Source organism: Watersipora subatra, chromosome 5 (genome assembly GCF_963576615.1).
Source record: "Watersipora subatra chromosome 5, tzWatSuba1.1, whole genome shotgun sequence".
Taxonomy (NCBI): Eukaryota; Metazoa; Bryozoa; class Gymnolaemata; order Cheilostomatida; family Watersiporidae; genus Watersipora; species Watersipora subatra.
The window spans coordinates 51,759,873-51,765,426 of NC_088712.1; the positions used below are offsets into that span (position 1 = coordinate 51,759,873).

General features: G+C 33.1%; 1 long non-coding RNA gene across 1 annotated transcript; it reads right to left on the reverse strand.

The window, feature by feature from the left end:
* Nucleotides 1-3,727: 3,727 nt before the first annotated feature.
* LOC137396163 (uncharacterized) lies at nucleotides 3,728-4,491 on the reverse strand. Its single transcript, XR_010978488.1, has 3 exons — nucleotides 4,412-4,491; nucleotides 4,081-4,146; nucleotides 3,728-3,787 (listed from the first exon to the last, which is right to left on the reverse strand). It is a non-coding gene; the product is annotated as an uncharacterized lncRNA (long non-coding RNA).
* Between the last annotated feature and the right edge of the window lie 1,063 nt (nucleotides 4,492-5,554).

The window sequence follows — 5,554 nt, forward strand, 5'->3', positions numbered from 1 at the left end:
ATCTTTGGTGAACAAAGGTAAATAATTAATAGTTTGTGAAATCATGGTCTTTATATCTGTTACCAGATTTCTCCAACATGACAAAAAGTTTTTAACCCTTTTTTCAACACTTAATAAATTTTATTTGAGAATCCACCACATATTTGCAATATGCGGTACCGCACAACTTCACTACATAATTATATTGTGGTATTAAAAGTTTAATTGGAGACAAATTTCTGCAGACTACTTTGATATAAAAGCTCTCACACCAAGATATTATACTATAGGTACATACAGAACAGTTTTACACCAAACAAAATTCTAAAATATCTTAAAACTGTAACTTCCATATTTTTGTTTAGGCTGATTTTTGCCTTTTATTCATATAAACTTTTATCAAATGCTGCAACCTGTGGTTGGAATCAGGTGATGTGAAAATCTCAGATAAAGAAAAAACCTACTATAGAAGTAGAAGATATTAAATAAAAACAACAACTGAACCTCTCAAGAATTCATCAAAAACTATGCTTCATCAAAAATTTTATAGTCTGCAGTGCTTGAGGTAAAGAAACAAAAGGGTATCCAGCGGTAAATAACGGCTCATGTATAAACAGTCTGTGCCGGTGTTTGAGTTATAAGAAAAATTTGACAGACTGTTAACTTTAAGGCCATGAGGTGTTATACAAAGCAAATCTTCAAAAAGTGTACTCTCAAATTTTTTTTTCATGATGTGAAAGATACCTTAGAAAGAGTTGGCGAGTTTATTAAACATTGAATGAACTTACTTTTTATCCAAATAATCTGTTTTACAATGAAACTAAGTAGCCGTTGGCTTTGTATGAGGCTCTGAAGCTCTGTAACAAACAACACAGACCATGCAGCATCTACCGTGATAGTATAAAACACAAAGAAATATATCGCATTGACAGTGCAAACTTTGTTTAAAATAGTTACGTGCTACAAAATTAAAGTGTTCACAAGATTTATTAAAGATGATGACTTTTCTTAAAGTGGGACAAAAACTGAGTCATGCTGTGCATTTTGTTGCTGACAGCTCGCTAAAACAGAGAGCCCTATTATCAAGCTTAAATAAACGCAAAATGACTACAATACTGATAATATTAGCCTCTGAACCCAAACCATGCGAGACTTTTCTCCTTAAAACTACCTATGTAAACCAGAGCCTAAACTTAGAATTTCCTGATTTCTACAACTGGCTTTTTGTAAACCAACTGTGGTTTGTTGAATCATGTAGTCAACTTTGAGATTTAGAACAGAGAGTCTTTGTGTTACCACAGTTTAACCTTTCAATATTTTAAGATTAAAACCCGCCCCATGAAAATAACTAAAATAATATTTAACATAGTTTCTAATGAACACCACAGACCATCACAAACTAGTTTCATCTAGCAAATTGAATAATCTTTGATGTGTTTGCTCAGAGAGAAAAATGACATTAGTGAGTCATTCAGTTTTGGTGATACAACATTTTCATTACTTATTGTGCTCTTTCTCTCACCTGTTTGATAATTGTTTTTCTTTTACTGCGCGTATTATGCATAAAACAGATTCTTTTAATGTTAAAGCTTTACAGAAGGCCACCTTGTTAGGAGTGAAAATAAATTTGATCAAGTAAACTAAAACGGTGAAACAAAGTATATTGGCCGGAGACTTAGTCTTATTCGTTCAACCACGGCTACCATTCTTGAAAATCAAATGCTTACAGCAATCTTTATTACAGTACTTGCAGAGTAATTTACTCAGGATGTTTCGACTTAAACTGAAATAGAGTTACCCAGCATCTTACGAAGGAATCAGTGTCACAAATTGACAACATACTGTATTTATAATCAATGATATTACTTAAAAAGGCTTAAAATTGTTATTGCAAATCTATATGTTTAAATGTCAATGTTTGTCCGCCAGTTGTTGTCTGTTTGGATACCTACCCGCCTGTTTGGCCATAGCTATTAAAATCTTGGAATTGCCACAACAGGTTGGCAACCCAAATGTCTAACCAGGATTCTATGAACACTCCTACGATTCAAAGCCCTTAGTATGTACTTTATACGCACATTTCTTAATTTCCGATGCTAAATGATGTATTAATCGAAACTCTATGAACACTGTTAACTCTATTTCTGTCCTCCCCAAACTAGGGCTAAATTATTTTTCACAAAATGATATCAACAATAATTTTGGCAATTGGGTCTCGCTTCAGCATCATATGTAATGGTAAAATGGGTTTGCAAACAGACAAGTTATAAGAGTAGTATAGTGAGAGCAGATCTACACACACTAGGCGGAGCTTAGGGAGCAGGAAGTGACATCACATCAGGATCTGTTTGATTGACAGTTGGGGGGGGCGGAGCTAGGCGGTGTTGAGTCATGGTGTGAGTCATGGCGAGCTGTGTGATTCGTGGTGCGAGTAATGGTGTGAGTTGGTTGGTGACGTCGCGGTGGTGGTGTCGGTGGCCGAGTGGTGAGTCGGGCCGCGAGACGATTCGCGGTTGTATTTGGGATTATCGGATTTCGTTGGCATCCGGTAGAGGTCGCTCTTCCGTGCCGTTTCGGGGATTGACGGAGAGCTCGGTGGCGACGGATTGACGGACGGTGGCGGATGGATTTCGAGATCGTTGGAGCTTGTATGTATTTTCTTTTTTCCGATCCCAAATGAGAATGATGTGTCTGCGAACGAATATTCATTTTGATTGTAAACTTCATAAATTCTGAAATTATCCATCGCTGTTATGGTTCCACTACTTTTTTAAAGATAATGTATAAATTGATGAAGTATTATTAGTTAGTGTTGATTGTTACTGGAGCTTCTGAGGAGTCAACTTCCAATAGTATGAATATCGACATTATTTCTGAAAGAACTTCCCAATTGAATATGAAACAAAGAGAGTATAGAAGACCAACCAAGTCTAGATTGAACAGAACTATGTCATTACGAAGATCATCAAGAAAAAGTTCGGTAGTAAAGCGGTTATTCGAATCCAAGGAAAATTATATGGAAGGAGATGAGAAAATTACGTCACCTATTGCAACAGTTTTTAAAACCGAGGAAATGCAAGAACCATGGAAATGGATTGATCTAAAAGTTTTGGATATTCCAGCTTCGTTAGAAGTAATACAAGCAAATAAGTCTGAAGAAAATGACAATTGTGAGATTGCGTTGCAATTCTTCGTTGAACGTAAGGGAGAGCGTGTGGTATTATGTTCGATCATCGATCCTCAAAAGTATAACATTCCCTCATCATTTCAATGGTTGACACCAGCTCTCATGATATTGGATCGAAGTGAGATTTACATGAACTCTAAGTCTTCATCAGGATTAAAACTTTTCAGAATTGACGGAGCATGCAATCTGAAGGAATTCAGAGAGAAATTAAACAAAGATTATAAACTCTGTATATCAAGACAGTAATGAGTTAAGGAAATGATATTATGATTAAATTTTATATAGTTTATTTGATGATATATCATAGGGATTTAAACTTACTATCAATGGATATGTTATTGAATAAAAGTTCTGTATATAAAAATGCTAAAACATAATATAAAAAAGACTATTGAATTTCATTCAATCCCAATTTTCTTCTTCTTCTTTCATTGTCGAATGAGAATGAACTGTCTACAATCAAAACATACATTATTTTTAGTGAGATATAGTAAAAGTAAGACATACAATCAGATTAGATCATTTATTCAAACTAAAAATCAAATATAATGTAATACTTACTGAAGAAGAAGAAGATCCATCCTTTTTCTGAATGGAATCTTCCTGTTGAGATACGGGAGCCTGCAATTGCAATGATTACAGTCAGGATGGATTACTATAACCTTGCTGAGATAGTAGACTCTACATTCACAATGGACTCCAACTTAAATTGTAAATTTCAATTGCATTAGTCATCGAATCATAGAATGATATGCAAGATGTAATGCAGACAGAATAGGATATGCAATCAGCTAGAGTAGGACATACAGACAATAAGAAAAACAAATATGTTACATCACATAGTCAGACTAGGACACACAGACAGAGGAGGATATTCAGTTAAAATAAAGAAATAAATATAATGTACTACTTACTGAAGATTCAAATTCATAAAGCCTTCTCCGAAAAGGACTATATTTAGTTCGGTGATGCCCAGGATCCTACAATTGCATTGATTATAGTCAGAGTAGAACATGCAGACAAATTAAAACACAGTCAGGTCTTACTTTGAATTTCAATTCCAACTCCTTTTGTTTTAAAGTGGAGTTATACAAAATATTAATTACTGTTTTCACAGATTGATACTCATTTTAACATTCCTACATACCAATTGGAGTGAATTTTGTTGAATGTATTTGATCTTTAGTTACATGTTTTATCATTATACAACGATATTAGACGAAATAAATATAATGTAATACTTACTTTTAAAGTCAATGTAACATCGAAGTTACGAAAGAACTCCTCTCTTTGCTGCTGCATGACCAATGATTTCTACAATAATTTCCAAAATTACTTTGTATAATTTAATTGTTTCATTTAAGCAAACCCTATAATTCGAAATATATTTAATATGTAGTTTATATTCTCAAGTTTCCTTTAATCAAAAATATAATTTAGTAAAATATTATAATGTAGTACTTACTTTCTTTTGAAGCTTGATCTTGAATCGAAAAGCCTTCTGTTTTTCAGGATCTACCTCTCTACCCCAAGGGCAGTAGCCCCATATCTCAACACACGTGTCGATGCATTTTGTCTGAGTTAGGAGTCTATCCACGTTTTTGTCTCGAGCACACATTGTAAACTATTATAAATAAAATGAGATGAAAAACTTATTCTTTCTCGTTGCTTATATAGTAAGCAGAATCAATATTATGGTTGATTAAACTTGTGTAATTTATGATCACGAAATTGTAAAATCAGCTAAACAGATTTCGCGAAATTCAATTTCGCGAAAGTTGACTATATAATATATATAATATGTAGTTTCGCGAAATCCATTTTCGCGAAATTCACTTTCGCGAAATTCAATTTCGCGAAAGTTGACTAAATAATATATAATGTGTAATTTCGCGAAAGTTGACTATATAATATATATAATGTGTAATTTCGCGAAATTCACTTTCGTGAAATTCAATTTCGCGAAATGCAATTTCGCGAAATTGGATTTCGCGAAATTACACATTATATATATTATATAGTCAACTTTCGCGAAATTGAATTTCGTGAAAGTGAATTTCGCGAAAGTGAATTTCGCGAAATTACACATTATATATATTATATAGTCAACTTTCGTTGACTATATAATATATATATAATATGTAATTTCGCGAAATCCATTTTCGCGAAATTCACTTTCGCGAAATACAATTTCGCGAAAGTTGACTATATAATATATATAATGTGTAATTTCGCGAAATTCACTTTCGCGAAATTCAATTTCGCGAAATTGTATTTCGCGAAATTACACATTATATATATTATATAGTCAACTTTCGCGAAATTACACATTATATATATTATATAGTCAACTTTCGTTGACTATATAATATATATAATGTGCAATTT